The sequence below is a fragment of the Lactuca saligna genome, chromosome 2, assembly GCF_052625555.1.
Source record: "Lactuca saligna cultivar CGN05327 chromosome 2, ASM5262555v1, whole genome shotgun sequence".
Classification (NCBI taxonomy): domain Eukaryota; kingdom Viridiplantae; phylum Streptophyta; class Magnoliopsida; order Asterales; family Asteraceae; genus Lactuca; species Lactuca saligna.
In genome coordinates this window covers 93,949,117-93,968,098 of record NC_136418.1, presented here as the reverse complement: position 1 = coordinate 93,968,098, position 18,982 = coordinate 93,949,117, and positions in this window count along the sequence as shown.

Below are 18,982 nucleotides of genomic sequence, written 5' to 3'. Positions count from 1 at the left end.
TCATAAGCGGTTTTGGTTTATGAAAATGTATCGATTTCCTTTAGTTTCCGAAAATACTTGTTATCCAAGAAAATCCCATATTTTCTTATGTGAAGTTGGTTAAGTTATCATTTGTTACCAATTCGATTATGTATTGTATTTTACCCCAGGAAAATCCCATATTTTCCTAATTGTAAGATCGGTTGTATAACACAAAGTATAGTTTAACACACAAAACTATATAATGAAAATCTTGGGATCACTATCCCGAAAGACATATAAAATAGTTTTACACATCTGAAAGTACAGGTCTAAGATCATGGGACTATCATCCCGGACTAAACACGAGATAAGTTGATGTATATATGTAAATATAGATTGAAACCATGGGATTACTATCCCGAATAAGATACAGATTTGGAAAACCATGGGATCACTATCCCGTATAAAATATAGATACAAAACCTTGGGATCATTATCCCGAAAGATATAGATTTAGAAAACCATGGGATCACTATCCCGTATAAGATATAGTTAAAGACCATGGGGAAAGACATCCCGTACAAGTTATAGGCATAAAACCATGGGATCACTATCCCGAACTAGATACAAAATAGTTTGGTTAATACCATGGGATCACTATCCCGAAAGAGATATAGAAACAAAACCATGGGATCACAATCCCGAAAGAGATATAAAATATAGATGCAAAACCATGGGATCACTATCCCGAACGAGATATATTTTCTAAACCCAAACTGTGAATAAGCTGATATTAATACATGTTGTGAGTCGGGTAACCATACTAATACGACAACGTGACCTCCTTGATGTTTGTCAAACGTCAAAACGATATCCAGAAATTTGTCACCCCAGGCGTGCCCGCCTAACTGTAGCTAGCAGTTAAGGTGTGGGATTGTCAGTCCCGAATAGATCTATTCACAAATTCCGCGCTCTCCCTCCAGGAGACTTTGGTTACACTTCCGGGGAGGATTTACTGATCATCCATAAAGGGTAGTGACTATCTCACAAACCAGTACTAAACTATTCACAGGGTTCTCATAAGATATCGACATACATAAGATTATGAAACATAGTACAGTAAGTATAGATACATACAATGAAATTATCTGACAATACATTCAAATGATACGGAGATAAACTGAATCAGACATAGTTTATCTAATAACTTTATATGGATATCAACATATGATAGAAAGAACAGTAAAGACCCCCAAATTATTCCCATAATAATTTGATTAGTTTGATTGTTTCCTTAACTAAAATCCATTTAGTTGTAATTGAATATTCATTCCTTATGCTCAGCAAAATACATAAGGAGTAAAAGAGTTTATAAGTTTGTCAAATATAATTTGAAACTTATCAATGTTATGATTTGAAAACAGTTATAGTTTGCTTGTATTCCCCCCCCCCCTGAAAACATTGAAAACAGTGAAAAAGCCGTAGGGGTATGAACTCACCGGACGAGGTATGAGACGGTTTGGATGCTAAGAGTTGATCTGGAACTTGTAAACACACGAGGTTCCTAATTATGATGTAAAGATACACATTTGTATCTAATTAGGACTTAGATTGATTGTTGGATAGGGACAATTGCTTCAAGTCGCGATAACACTCCGATACAAGTGTTTGGAAGGACCCGGGTGGTGTTTAGGGACATGAATGATGCAAGGGACTTAGGAAATGAGTTGGGACTTCAAAGTAACACCCCCTTATGGGAGTTTACAGCCAAAACACCCATCCCCCATGAGTTTACGGCCGTAAACTCATGATGGGTGGTTTATGGTGCAATTTGGACCTCCAACACTTAAAGGATACTTTCTAAACTTGGTTTAAGGACTTGAAATGATTTTAAAACATCAAATAGATCCATTTATGGGATTTTACGGCCTAGCATGGCTCCATGGCCGTAAACTCCTATTTTTCCAAGAAAATGATGTTAAATGGTTCCAAAACAAATCACATGTGATTAATAGGATTATTCCAAGGCCTAACATGAGTTTACATGGGACATTTGAGGGGTTTATGGAGTTTACGGCCCATGAGACCCCCTCATGGCCATAAACTCTTCTATAGAGTGCTACAAGGTGTTTCAAGGCCTAAAACTTGCATGGAAGGACTTCTAAAATTCATCTAAGGGCCTTAGGGGTGTTTGGTTTGCATTCTAACACCATGAATCATGGAGTTTACGGCCCAAGCACATGCCTTGGTCATAAACTCACATAAGTCCCCCAAAATCATGTTTCAAGTGTCCAATTGCTAAACCCAATGTTCTATAATTCATATCTAAGCCATACTAGTGAGTTGGAAGGGTTTAAGGGCATGAAAACCCTAATTATATGAGTTTACGGCCCAAGAATGATCCTTGGCCATAAACTCCTTTAAACATCACAAAATTCATGTTTTAATTGTTTAAAGTCCATATCTTGAAGTCCCTTGGCCATATCTAAAGTCCAAATGAGCTTAGGAAGGAGTTTAAGGGCTAAAAACCCTCCAAAATGGTGTTTACAGCCTAGGCTGCCTCCTGGGCCGTAAAATCATATATGTTGTCCCATTTCATGCTTAAATGTCGAATTTGGAAGCCAAATATGCTATAGATTAAGGCTAGGAAGGTACCTTAAGGATTTGAGGCCTTAAAATTGAGTTTTGGACCCTTAATCTTTGGATTTTGGAGAGAGGTTAGAGAGAGAGTAGTGAGAGAAGGAAAAGCTTCAAATGAAAGCTAAAACACGTTTATATAGTTCCTAAAACTTGTACGTGGTGGAATTCTACCCGATACCAACGTTAAACGCGGCTTTTGGTCGCACCCGATTGAGTTTCCGTCACCCGACGAGGATAATTCTAAAACTTATGAAATAAATGTTTTTGGGCTAAATTCATGAGTTCTTAAATGATTTGGACCCTCAATGAATGATATTAAACATATAATTTTTTTGTTAACTAAGTCCAAAAACAATATCGGGACATTTCAGTCTCCGACGAGTTTTACGGGTAGAATGGGTTTTCGGCGATGAACAACTTCGGGTTGTTACATAAGGCCAAAAACTGTTGTATTGAAACTTCGCATTTTACGTCTATCAGTATTGCCGGTGTTGCCGAGAATCTTCGGTTGGTTATAACTTCTTCGTTATAACTTGGATTTTTGGGTTCTTTATATGTATGAAAACCTTGATACGATTCCTACTACTTTATTTAACCCAAATAAGGTTTTAGGAAAGTTAAATTTTGACCTAAATTTGACTTGCATTCCATCATATTGCCTCGAAATATCGGGTTGTCACATCATTCCCCCGTTAGAGGGAATTTCGTCCCGAAATTAGAGTTTAAACAGAATTGATAAACATGCTACGGATAGAAGTTTTATTTTCTTCTCGTGTTTCTTAAGTGAACTCGGTTCCTCAATTGGCATTCCAGCGAACCCTTCACTATCGGTACACGACTTTGCTTCTTTTGTTTGACTTTACTGGCATGATAACTCTTCTTGGTCGAACATATGTTGAATGTTTTTGTGGATTGTGATAATAGTACATCTTGTAACTTACAAGTATTGTCTCTAGATCTTCAAAGCAATTACCGCTACCCCTGACTCAAGATCATGTGTTGTATAGTTAACTTTCTGCGTCTTAAGCTGTCTTGAGGTATAGGCAGTGACCTTTCTTCTTGCATAAGAACAAAACTAATTCATCATGATTTTGATGTCAGAACCTGGTGGTTGATTAGATGTCGTGAAGATCCAAAATAATGTATGGTTACTCATGGATTAAGGGAAAAGGATAGGTACTTTTGTTCTATCTGTCTTTCTTGTCCCAATCGACAGAAAGGGCATGTGTTGGGCTTCTAAGTTTATTCGTATGGCAGCATGATCACTCGTAGTCTTAAGCAGTCTCCATCCTGAAGTTCTTAATAGAATTCATACCTGGTTCATCAATTACAGTTTCACGTATACGAGTCGTATATAATTAAGGTTGAAAAGGTAGTTTAATAAATGATTCTTCTTTAAGCCCACATCCCAATGAGGAAAAGAAGTTAAAGTGGAATCATCAATTCTAAACCTGTAGAACCTTGATTATATACTACCCCTATGTATACATTCTTCAATGATAGATCAACCGTACGGGTCTTTGGATTGAACTTGACATGCTGTACGAGTGGTACTTCGGGGAGGTTTGCTGAGTTTTTCTTCGGAAGGATAAGAAACATGAGGGACTCTATGCATGAGTACCTCGGAGTTATTGAATGATGGCTTCGTTTAGAAAGGCAATCTCGGAGAAAGAGATGTGCGCACGAAACTGGTATTGTAAGGATTAAATTGAGTCAAGTTGTACGATGATATCAGACTAACTTGGAAATAAGGGCATTAGATTTGATCATAAGGGTGTTACAGACAAAAGACAACAGTGCAACTTTTAAAGGAGTTATAGTACTTTAGTTTTACTATAAGACTATTGCTGCGAACAAAGATTACTACAAAAGGCAAGTATACGCAGCACAAGCATCCCTACACTGACGGGATCCCACAAAAGATAAGACTCTAGTCGCACTAGTTTTAGACATGCTTTAAAAAGACATACATAATACTGAAGATTGGAAGTGAATCTATACTATAGTAGGGTCCTTCGTTGCTTCTTTCCATTCTAAGGTCAAGCTCCCCCGGATTCGCCGTCGTCCTTCTCTGTTGCACAATCCCACTTGAAGTGTCCCATTACGCCACATAGATGGCATATTCGAGATAATTCAACATTGGTGTTTGAAGTAATGTGTTGGGTTCGAGTCCGGCAGCAATTTGTAGTATGTCCGTTCTTGTTGCATTTAAAGCAGTGTAACGGACGACAACCACTCAGATGATGGAAGCTGCAGTTATTGCATTTCGGTAGGTTTCCGGCATACTGCCGAGTTGGTGTAGGGACAATTGGGATACCAGAAGGGATGGTAGTAGGAGGTAAAGATGTCGTGGCTGCGAAGGTTGCCACATGTTGTTGTCTTTTGCTCGCCCCTTGTGGTGATTTTCCTTTAGCTTTAGCCCAAAACTTTCGTTTATTATTCTTGGGCTTGGGATTCGGGGTGTTGTGGTACTTTGTTGCTCATTGAGGTACTTGATTGTTACTTGGATTGGAATTATTGGTAACAATCCCGCTAACATTTGCGTTGTTAGCGTTAAGGTGGGTCAGAACAGCTGACACGGCGGCCCAGACTGCAGCTTGAAAGGTAGCTGCATCAATCTGAAGAGTTGCTGTTTGGTTGATGGGTTGATCGTTTTTCTTCGGCGACATGATTCTGTTACATGGAAGGCAAAATGAATTTGTGAGCGAGTATGGTTGAACCTAAACGTAGATCGATCGCTCATGTAAAGAATAGAAGTATGTTCTTGAAGGTTTGACCTACATCCCTACGATGCAGTCCTAGTACGGATTGAAAGTATGTTCATGATGGTTTGACCTACATCCCTATCATGCAGTCCTAGTACATAGTAGAAGTATGTTTGTAGACTGGTCTTAAGACGTTTTCCGTTCAAGCCAAGGTATCGTTGGTTGGTGAATAACATGATCCAACTACTGAAAGAGACTTGGAAATGTTTCCAGAGCTAAATTACTATAGTCCAATGACATGACTAAAGCATGATTCAGATAGACTCTAATGAAAGTATGATGAGAGTACTTGAATAAAGAATGACACAAAAGTTAGCCGACTATCAACACCTTTGATATTCATCCTGTAAAAGTTCAGGAAAATGACCTTGTAAAAGGTCTTACATCATATCTGGAGTAGAAAAGTTTTTGACAGCATATTAACTTAACTAAAAGTACTTACAGTACAAGGTAGTCACTTAGAACGTACTACACATAACATAGACAGGAACACGGTTCTTTAAAACCAAGAAGGAAGTAAGGTATCTCCTATTGGCGATGGTCACCCCTATGGTGAACCCTTAGTTCGGTTAGTTGATATTTCATATCAAGTAGGTATCTCTCGTACACCCTCTGGCGTACTTGGAGCTCTATGACTTCGGCTGGGGTTTCAGCTAGTGCTTGCAGCAGGGTCTCATGGTTTCTCTCAGATCTCTCACTGGTGATCAAGGTGATTGGTGCGAATGGTATGCATTCTTGCATCGGCATTAACCTCTTCGATACGTTGAAAAGTCGTCCTGCCCTGAATTTCATTTCGGGAAACTCTACGGATTACGATTTATAGAACTATATCTGCTGAGATTCCTTCGCTTGAGTGGTAGAAGCTTCGGTATCCATTAAACGGCATAGGTTGATCTTGCTCTTCGCTCCATGTTTCCAAGCATTCTACCTAAGAGCGTCGGGCTATGAAAAAGCCGGACGAGGGTTAGGAATTGGAACGGGAGCTGTATGGGGTAGGTTCTCAACCTCGGGTTCGGAGTTATCAACATCCAAAAGGTTTTCAGCATGGTGATCATTCAAGGGATTGGATGATCACTCTTCGGTTCTTTTTCAAACCATCTAACATTGTCTTTGTTCGGAAGGTATGGGTTTCCGTGGGGATGGAGTCTAGTTATGTTATCTACGCGAGAATTAGGGTAAGGAAATAATTATTAGACGAACTATCTAGATAATTATTAGAGAATCTTCATTAGTTACATCGCTATTTGTAAAGTGCATACCAGTCATATGTAATCAACACAAGATAGGCTTTTGAATAAGTGACCTTAACTCCAAATTCACAAGGAATAATGGGTAAAGCAAAACTTCACCGATTCTAAGTCTATAACATCCTAGTTACATATAGCCTTAGTGTATCCACTTAGCAACTATCAACTTAGTACTGAAGATCCTTTTTCGTTGTCAAGTAAGTAATTATGGTAACACAAAACACTCCTATAGTATTTTAGACTTAGGTTATGTTATAATGTTCTCATTGTGGTAGTGTTGGTAAGTTATTAGACCTGTTGCCGTATCACAACCATTCTTGGGCATATGCTAATCACTCCTCGGACCAGCATAGTTGATCAGGCTATGCCATTCCCAGGACTGACCATACATCCCCAAGCTTACTTGTGATATTCAACAATCGTAATACTTTTGTTCTTGTCATTGTGACACTGATTTTAGTATGAATGCAGGCACGTATACTTAATTAAAGATTTTATTATTTCAAAGTATAAACTCTAAGTCAGAGTATTTTTAATCCCATTGTATTTATAGTTAGTATATCTTTTATGGGTTGATATACTCAATTCACTATAAACAATGCTCTGATACCAATCTGTCACACCCCAAAACCGAGAACGATGGAAACGTTCTGAGGCGGAGGACGTCATGTAATGTATCACAACAATGTAAAGTAGTAAACAAGGAACAACATCATCCATTGCATTAATAGTATAAGTTTCAAGTACATATGTGTTCTTTCATAATATACAACAATAAAATGAATAATCATAAAATAAGACGAGTCTGGATTGCTCCGTCTTCACAAAACCTGGTCGTCGTACCTGTCTATTTGCGACCTGAGAATACAAGTTATTTTGAAAGCAAGTATCAACCAAAATGCTGGTGAATTCATAAGTATTAATGTGTTTTTGATTTGTAAAACTTGTAATGAAAGACTTGATATTGTTCTGAAAGACAGTTCGTATAAGTGTGGAAATGTTTGTAAGTAATCGAAACGGTTTGGTAAACCCTAGAAATTCCTATGATTCCTATTAGTATAGATGAAATCTTTTACCAAGACCTAGTTGTTTTGAAAGTAGTCTACTACCAAGACCCGACTGTTTGACAATTATTATTAATATAAGAAATTGTATCCTTTGGTAATAGGATACTCAAATACGATTCACCTCATTGGTTATGTGGATGAGTCACAAGATAATGTTAATAATATAACTAACTTACGTATTATCCCTTTATACTAGGATAACTAACTTACGTATTATCCCTTTATACTAGGATAACTAACAGTGTTAACTTTAGACATCCGTAGATGTACATTTACCTTGGTTGCTAACAGCTGGGTGTAAGAATAGTTAATCCCTTAAAGTATACCTGTAATGGTATCAACCGAAGACATCCGTGGATGTGCATTTACCTCTGTAGCTAATAGATATTCTAGGAATGGTTAACCCCATAAAGTATCCTTTGGTACTAGGATATAAAGTCCAATCTATCTCGTCGATGATGTGTTTGTATCACAAGGTAAAGATAGAAAGGAGAACTATATAACAGTATCTAGACATATAGTAGGTAATAGTAATTTGCCATATAATGTCTATATAAAAGTATTCATGTATAAGTATTCATGTAAGAGTATTCATGTAAACGTACTCATGTAAGCGTATCTATGTAAGAGTATCCCTATAAATATATCCATGTAAGAGGAATCTCTGTAAAAGTATCCCTTCATATAGCATGTAGTCTAGACTCATGAACGAACTGACTCTGGTGTAATTTTTTGTAATAGGAATAATGTTTTGTATCCCCTAAACTATTCCTTTAATAGTTTACTAGAATGTAATTGATGAGTGTCCAAGTAGATTTATACACCCTTGCTACCTAAGAGTGTCAGAACAGAATTAACTGATGGAACATTTATGACTATATATGTACACATGATATATAACTAATATTTAAACGACCTTCAGACGGGTACCCGATATCCCACCAGACCACATCCAAATCGAGGAAAAGGAAATACGGTGGATAGCCTTCCTAAGTCTTTTAAACATTTCTTATATAACTATGCATATAGATGCATTCAATTTATAATATAAAAGCATAAAAGAAGTTTTGTAAAACCATTGAAAAGTCTAATAAAGAATTTGCGACTTGATGTAAGTTTATAAAATGATTGAAAGTATTTTGTTTGATAAGACAGTTTAAGTACACGGAAAACCACTGTTTGAAAACACCTTTGTAACCGAGTTTGAAAGGAAGCTTACAGTGTGTAAGACAGTTTGATAAAGAGCTTTAATCATGTAAAAACGTTAAGAAAGTCATTTGAAGTGATATGTCTAGTAAAACTGCTAAACTTGTAGTAAATCCATTTGTATACTAGTTATAAATCCCATATGGTTGATTTACTAACAACAAGTATCCCAAAATATTGATGTTTTTCGTGCCAAAATAATCGTATGTTTGTAGTACCGACGATGGACACATATACATACAGTATAAGCAGAGTGTTTGATTCATATATATAACAACACTTCTCATTTCAAATGTTATGATGTTATCGTGATATATTTTTGTTGAAAAATGTTCTTATGTAAGCTTGTATGTGACCATCACTAAAAATAAGATGAACTATTTTTATACAATCTAACAAATATTATCAGTTATTTCTGGTTGCATGAATGCGTGATCAAACGGAAAATACGAAAACACGCGAATGACCGAAAACGCATAGACGAGAAAATTAGCTGTGTGACTAAACAGTTTCAACTATATATATATATATATATATATATATATATATATATATATATACACATATATATATGTATTATATGTATATTTATGTATTATATATGTACATATGTATTATATATATGTTGTATGTTGAAAAGTCAAACAAATGGAAAAGTCTACAAAGAAAGGTCAACAAGTCAAAGATGAAGAAGCAAAACCCCATCACACGTTTTTTTCTCTTAGACCTCTACTACAACTTGGACTTCCTAGCTCCTACTACAAGTTGCATGATAAGTCCTTCCTTTCAAAAAAAACTCAAGTGCTTAAGATATTTATTCATTCAAGTATATATGTATACATGAGTTTTGTAGTGTTAAAAATGAGTGTGAGTGTTCATTTTTCTTTGTAATTCCCTGGAACATAAAACTCTCTCAATCACCAAACAACAAAAATCAAGAACATCAAGATCAACAAGTTAAATGAAGAACCCTATCAACCATCTTCATCATCTTCATCAAAGGTTCTTCATCAAACTTTAAGATCATCATCTTCACCACCATCACCACCTTATATCAACCTCCTTCCAACCTCCAAACAACCTCAAAATACTCTCCAAACACCCTCCAAAAACCCTCCTTAAACCTCCTCCAAAAACCCTTTCAAATAACCACAACCATCACCACCTTGCTGTTTTTCGACATCAGAATCTTCAAGTCAAAAACGAAGAAAACTAGGCTCGTTACAAGCACAAAAAGACTAGGGAGATTTTCACCATCAATTCTTCAGGATCTTACCTACATCTAGAAATTTTCGTGGACGATTTTGACCAAGGGAAACCCCAAAGAGACGCGAGAGAGAATTGGCTATCTAGAGAGATTTCTGTTTTCAAGTTCAGAATCTGGATGTTAGAAAACAAAAAACCGAGCACAACATAGCTAAAATAAGACAGGGAGATTTTCACCACAAATTCTTTAGAACCTTACCTGCATCTAGGAATTTTCGTGGACAATTTTGACCATGGGAAACCCGAGAGACGCGAGAGACAAATGGCTATCCAGAGAGATTTTCTGAAAACTGAAGGTTTTTAATCTGTGTATGCAAGGATCTGCGCGAACACGACCCGTGTTATTTTTGCCTAAATCAACACGACCCGTGTTCAGGGTTTTGACCTTGAACACCTTCTAAAAACCTCCTACACGACCCGTGTCACTTTTTCCTTATTCTACACGACCCGTGTTCAGAAGCTTCATCAAGAAAACCCTCCAAAACCCTCCTACACGACCCGTGTCAGTTGTGCCTTATCTTACACGACCCGCGTGCATGTTTTTACCCAAAAATACCTCAAATACAAATACATAAACCCATGTATTTTGTACCCTTTTGTAAACACTTGTTTTACATAAAATCGAGCTTTAAATGAACTTTTTGTTACTTATCCAATGTCGGATTGATCTTTGAACAAATATCGACCAGTCGCTCCAAGAGTCCCAATATCGACCAGTCCATTCAAAGAACAAATATCGACCAGTCGCTCCAAGACTCCCAATATCGACCAGTCCATTCAAAGAACAAATATCGACCAGTCGCTCCATGAGTCCAGTTCCGTCAATTTATTGACGAACCTACTTGATATATATTTATATATTTATATACTTCATTATAGCTTTACGTCATTTAAATATAGTCATTTATATTATTTATTGCTTTATGTCATTTAAATACAGTCATTTATATTATTTATAGCTTAACGTCATTTAAATACAGTCATTTATATTATTATAGCTTTCAGTCATTTACAGCTTTCATATTTATATTTATTCCGCAATTATTATTCTTTATATATATATATATATATATATATATATATATATATATATATATATATATATATATATATATATATATATATATATATATCTTATATCTTAAACTGATATATCTGTCACATAGTAACTGGTAACCGAGCCTTTTGTTGTGGTGATCAGATTGTTATATTTCCAACAAATCGGTATCTGAGCTGATATATAAAAGGAATAATATCCAACAATTGGTATCAGAGCTTGTGTGATTTACCTTGAAATTTTTGTCGAAAAACTTTTGGTTATAGCGTTTATAAACCTTCCATAAGCTTTTCTTTAAAAATTTCATTTTAATATCACTTGTTCAAAATCCTTTCAAAAAAATGTCTTTGGCAAATTACTCCAACATGAACTCTGTCTCCATTGCAAATAGCTTAGGATCTGGTTCACGGGCACCCATTCTTATTCCTGAAGAGTATAATTCGTGGGTTGGCCGTATAAATCTTCATCTTAATGCTATAAATGAAGATGTCTGGAAGTGTGTAGAAGGAACATTTGTTACTCCAGAAAATATGGCTACTCTTGCTACAAATCAAGCCACTCAAGCTGAAATTAAAAAAAAGTTGGAACTCCAAGCCAAAAAGGAACTTGTTTCTGGAATACCTCACAGTATTCTAAGTCAAATGGATGACATTATACTGTTAACCGCAAATCAAATTTGGGAGAATTTGAAAAATCGTTTTTGTGGAAATAAAAGAATCATCGGAAACAAAAGAACATCTGTTTTGAATGAATTCGATAATTTCAAAATGCTTTCATCAGAAACCATCCATGATGCTCATGATAGGTTCAATTTGATTATGGTTAAAATGAACAATTTGGGTATCAAAAAGACACAACATGAGATAAATCTCAAGTTTTTAAACAATCTTTTCGAAAGCTGGAAAATGGTTAAACTCATTATTCAGGGAAATCCAGCTATTCATACTGAAACTTTGTACAACTTGTACGGAGAACTTCAATTGTATGAATCCTCGATTGACCCACCAACCACTGCAGCTTTTGGAGGACCACTTGCACTTGTGTCCACAACTTCTCAAAACCAAACACCTTTCAATGATAAAAACTTTAATCATTTTAATCAGACTACATCTTTTCAAAACAAAGCCTTCCAGTCTGATTCAAATGATGAAGCAGATTATCAACAACTGTGTGCGTTGGTTGCAAACACAAATCTCCAGAGATTTATCCCAAATCATGGTCAATCAAATTTTAGACCAAATTTTCAACCAAGACCATCTTTTGGACAAAATAACTCAAGTTTTCAACCAAGACCATCTTTTGGTCAAAACAACTCAGGTTTTCAACCTAGACCTTACTTTCGACACAATTCTCAAAGACCTTCTTTCCAAAATAACTCAAACCAAGGTTTTCAAAACCAGGGAGTTCAAAACGATCCCAACTCAGGTCATAATCACAATCCAAACAACAGTTTTCAAAATCAAAACAGAGGTTTCCAAAATCAAGGTTACAACAATCAAAACAATGGTTTTCAAAACAACCAAAATTTTGGATTCCAACAAAACCATTCTCAACCTTCCCAACAAACCCAAAGTCAAACACCTGAAAGACTTCCGATTAAACTCAAAAGGATGATAGTGATGAAGAAGTGATCATTTGTCACAACTGCAAAGGAACAAATCACTATGCCAGAGAATGTCGAGCCAAAAACAAAACCAAAATCAAAGACTCAGCATACTATGCTCAAAGAGCCGATGAATTGAAGAAACTGGAAAACCAAGAAAATCAAAGAGCATTGGTGGCAATCCATGAACCAAGTGTGGAATACTGGCCAACTTCTGATGACGAAGCTGAACACGAACCAACACAATCAAACTTCTGCTTTGTAGCTGGTGTTGAAATACCTTCAAGAGCTCCAAACGTCATAGAACAGGTATGGTCTATGATCTCTGAACTTGGTTTTTCCAAAACAATTTTTGAGTCCCACATAACCAAAATTGAGACTAGTCTGGAAGCTGATCTCAAAACATATCATGACACAATGGTCAATTATGATATTTGCAAATCTGAGTTACAAACCTTGCAACTCAAATTTGGAGAATCAACAAGAACGAAAAGCAAATTGGAAAGAGACGTTGAAAGAAAATCAGAAGATTATAATCACGTCTTGGAACAATTAAATCAGACCCTAATTCAGAAAAGGGATTTGGAACTAAAAAATCAGTCAGTCATTTCTTCTGAAATAAAAGATGTTTTAGAAATGGAAATCCTTCAGTTGAAACAAGACTTTCAAGAATCAACTGACAAATACAATGTTTTAAATGAAAAATTGACTGATTCTTTAAAACAAATCAATTCTCTTGAAACCGAGAATAAAAGACTGATATGGAATATGGATTCTATCAAAGTTACCAGAAAACTAAGTGATGATATTTTCACCAAGGCAAACACCTTAGGAACTGGCAAAATTGATACAAACTATAGACCAGGAATTAGAAGAGAATCCTTTGAAATTGAGCAAGCAAAACAGGAAAACATGACAAATTGTGAAAACTCTGAATCTACTCTGTAGTCCAGATGATACTGCTTTCAGTGTTTCCAAAAAGTCTTTCAAAAGAGTTGTAAATTCTGAAACAGACTCTGCAAGTTCTTTAACTCACCAAATCACACATACCGATGGAACCACTAAACTCAAAAACTTTTTGAATGGAGAAAATTCCTCTTATGAGGATGGTAGTACTTCTATACCAACTGCTTTTCCTACAATGACTTCATCAATTGTTGGAAAAACTAGTCTGGGACAAAAATACTCAAAGAAACAACAAACAAGCAAAAAATCCATTCAAGTCAACAAAACCCCACTAATCAAGCCAAACATTTTTGAAAAACAACCAAAGAAACCAGTTAAACCCTACGTCATACCTCATAAACAGGTTTCCAAACAAAAACCAAAATCTTTTCAAAAACCTTTTGAAAACCGCTTTCAAGATATTACTTTTAATCATTCAAGGAACTTTCAAAAACCATCACATCAGAAAGTTTCAAACCATCATCATCAAAAAGCTTTTCAAAATCGCCCATCACATCCCAGATATGAAGAAAACTTTTCAAACAAACCTTCACATCTAGGATATCTTTCACCAAATCACAGATCTTATCAACCCACAAGTTTTCAAAAACAAATCACATTTTGGGTAAAATTGATAGATCAAATCAAAGCTCAACCATTCCATCATTATAAACCAAACCATTACAATAATGTGAAGTCAAATGATAAAAAAAAATTCATTAAGAAAAGCACCCAAAATAACGACTGACAAACCAGGACCCATTTAGATTTGGGTACCTAAACTTTTTGTCTGATTGCAGGTACTTAATGCTGGAGAACCCAATGATGATACATGGTATATTGATAGTGGTTGCTCCAAGCATATGACAGGAAACCGGAACTACTTACGTGACTTCAAACCTATACAAACCAATCAAGATGTTACTTTCGGCAACAACATGAAAGCAAAAATCAAAGGTTATGGAAACATAACAAATGGTAATTTTACCATAAAGAAAGTTGCCTTCGTCGATGACCTGAAACACAACCTCATAAGTGTTTCTCAACTGTGTGATAACAATCTTGAAGTTCTTTTCACCAAACAATGAAGCTTGATCATGGACGCCAAAACCAAAGATGTTATAGTTGATTCTAACCGTGCCGGAAATATGTATCCACTTGACATGGATCTTATCTATGGTAAACCCGATATATGTCTGCTATCTAAAGCCCCAGCAGATATTAGTTGGTTATGTCACCACCGCCTTTCCCATCTAAACTTTGGGTATATCAACAAATTAATCGGCGATGATCTTGTTCGAGGGCTACCACTTCTGAAGCTTGATAACGAAACTCTTTGTGCTGCATGTGAAAAAGGAAAACTTTCCAAATCCACTCACAAAAGCATCTTAGAATCTAGTGTATCTGAACCACTAGAGTTGTTGCACATAGACCTTTGTGGCCCTGCCAAAACCCAAACCATACAAGGGAAAAAGTACATTCTTGTTGTCGTTGATGGTTTCTCACGCTTTACTTGGGTCTTTTTCATAAGACTAAAATCAGAAGCACCTGAAGAGATGATCAACTTCATCAAACAAATCGAGCTGAAGCTGAAACGACCTGTTCGAAGAATCCGAAGTGATAATGGTTTAGAGTTCAAAAATAATACTCTAGATTCATTTCTCAAAGACAAAGGAATTGAACACAACTTCTCAGCCCCATACACTCCACAACAGAACGGTGTTGTCGAAAGAAGGAACCGAACTCTATGTGAAGCTGCAAGATCAATGCTTATCTTCGCTGATCTGCCACAATACTTCTGGGCAGAAGCAATAGCCACAGCTTGCTATACTCAAAATCGTTCCTTAATCCATAAACATCTTCATAAAACACCATATGAAGTCATTAACAACCGAAAACCAAACATCAAATTTTTCCATATTTTCGTTTGTCGATGCTTCATAAAGAATAATAAAGATCACCTTTCAAAATTTGAATCAAGGTCGGACGAAGGAATTTTCCTTGGCTACTCTTTTTCTTCAGCTGCTTATTGAGTACTGAATAAACGTACTAGAGTAATTGAAGAAAGTACCGATGTTCATTTCGATGAATTTCATGTTAGGAAATTGGATCATGAACATTTTGGTTCAAAAATGATTGAAAATATTTTTCAAAATCCAATTCAACAAACACCTTCTCCTGACATAGACATTGAAATCGATCTTGATTTGCTTTTTGAACAATCAAAAACCACTTACAATTATGAACTTTTAACTACTTTAATTGACCCTACAAGAACACCCAGTGAAGTAATTCCACAAACAAACCAAAATGATGCAAATCAATTCGAGGGGGGACCACCAACACATACTTCCTCTTTGGAACAAACACCAAATCCTCCTTTAAACACCCCATCCCCAAATAGCCAAAAAAATCCCGATGCATAATTTATGGGGGAACCTTCAAACCTATTCCAAGATGAAACACCCGGAGAAGAACAATGGGATACTGAAACTCCAATTATTATAGCGGAAGAGAATCGCTTAATAAAGTGGACAAGAAATCATCCAACAGACCAAATCATCGGAGATCCCAACTTAGGCATTCAGACTAGAGGCGCATCCACAAATGAATGTTTATTTGGAGCCTTCTTATCCACGAATGAACCCAAAACCATACATTCTGCTATAAAAGATCCAGATTGGGTAAACGCTATGCAAGAAGAGCTAGCAGAATTTAAAAGAAACGACGTATGGAATCTTGTTCCTACTCCACCCGATGTTACTGTTATAGGTTCAAGATGGGTATACAGAAACAAGACTGACGATCAAGGAATCATTTGTCGAAACAAGGCACGTCTTGTAGTCAAAGGATATTCACAACAAGAGGGAATCGACTACGATGAAACATATGCTCCAGTTGCCCGAATTGAAGCAATTCGCATCTTTCTTGCATATGCTGCACATAAGAATTTCAAAGTATTCCAAATGGATGTTAAATGTGCATTCCTACATGGAGAGATAGATCGCGAAGTATACATCCAACAACCACCAGGTTTCGAAGATCCCAAATTTCCAGATCACAGCTTTAAATTGCAGAAAGCTGTCTACGGCTTGAAACAAGCACCTCGAGCTTGGTATGCCACATTGTCAACCTTTCTCGAAGAATTAGGTTTTAAAAGAGGTTCAATTGATCAAACCCTCTTTCGTAAAATCTTTAATAAACATCTGTTAATCGTACAAATATATGTTGATGACATTATTTTCGGTTCTACTGATGAATCTTTAAGTGTTAAGTTTGCAGATCTAATGAAGAGCAAATTTGAAATGAGCATGATTAGGGAGATGACTACTTTTCTCGGACTTCAAATTAAACAGAAAACTGATGGCATTTTCATCAACCAAGAGAATTATGTCAAAAACCTACTCACTCATTTTTCAATGGAAAAATACAATACCGCAAAAACCCCAATGGCTTTTGGATACAAAATTGATGCAGACTTAAATGGCAAACCCGTTGACCAGAAAAGATATCGTGGAATGATCGGATCACTCTTGTACCTCATTGCCAGCAGACCTGACATCATGTTTTCTACATGTGTTTGTGCTAGATACCAAGCAAATCCTATGGAATCCCATGTAGTTGCTGTGAAACGCATCTTCAAATACCTTAAAGGCACTCCCAAACTTGGCCTTTGGTATCCAGCTAAATCCGATTTTCAGCTGAACGCTTTCACCGACTCAGACTACGGAGGATGCAAGCTAGATAGGAAGAGTACATCTGGTAGCTGTCAATTCCTAGGAGGTAGACTAGTGAGTTGGACTTCAAAGAAACAGACGTGTGTGTCCACATCAACAGCAGAAGCTGAATACGTCGCGGCCGCCAGTTGTTGTTCACAAGTCATATGGATGCAAACTCAACTGCGTGACTATGGCTTCAAAATCTCACAAGTTCCCATATTTTGTGACTCAACCAGTGCAATTGTCATTTCTCACAATCCCGTTCACCATTCCATGAAAAAGCACATCGACATTTGATATCACTTTATCAAAGACAACATTCAAAAGGGTCATATCGAACTACACTTCATCAACTTCGAAGATCAAATTGCCGATGTCTTCACTAAGGCTCTCGATGAAACAAAGTTTCAATACTTCCTAGGCCTTCTAGGAATGTTAAATCCAAATAACATCCATCCTTAAACTTTTACTTTTTGTTTGTACAAAAGCGTGTTTACTTTCACTCAAAAAGAAAATTCAAAAACATTTGAAAACTGCTATCTTTTCAAAAAAAAAAAAAAACCAAAAACATTGAAATAACCAATATTTCCAAAAACATTCAGAAAAAACAAATCTTCAAAAATATAATAAAAGACTTGCCGTAATAAGCTTTTATAGAACCTTGTGATTAATCGTCTTTTGACTTAATTTTCAGATGCTTATGCTCAATGAAGATTTTAAGTCATATTGATTCTCAATTGGAGTGAAGGTTCAAATCTCCTACTTTTCATAATGTACATAACTTTATTTCCTTAAATTTTATTTCATTATTGATGATTTTAAAAAGGGACATAAGGTTAGGAGGTTCAGATGAAAACAAAAACCCATGTGAGAATTTGTGCCTCATCAATCTGAATCATTGTGGAATTCATTTCTTGTCAGCTTAGGTGTGTCACTATTGCTTATAAGGTATATCCGATTATACCTTGTCACGGTCTCATTTTTGCTTAGATATCAAAATGACCAGGGACGATACATTCATTTCTTACATACTAAACAAACTGTCTTTTATGCCACTAATCCCTACCTAGATATAAGCCAACCAAAAATGATGTCTTGAGATCCCGTGATCCATCAACAAGAAAAGACGAAACAAGATAAAGAATAATCAACAAGAAAGCCAAATCATTCACCGAAGAAATACCAAAAAAAAAAAAAAATACTCTACATTTGGTATTTTCAAACAAAGTTCAACCAAATGGTTATTTCAAAGCAAACATCAAAAGATCTTGTGATCTGTTTTTAACCATTTTTCACAAAAAGGGATATCTTAATCCCGCAAGATAGATACTCTCAAAAATCCCAATTTTCTCTAATGTAGCAAATTCTGGATGCTAAAACAAAATATCCTTTTACAACAAATAGATATTGATCAACAAAAAGGATACCATCAAAGAAAAAGCTGCAACAACAATGGATTTCCCGGGATACTGTAGCCTTCATCACTGAAAATTCTTAGTTGCAAAC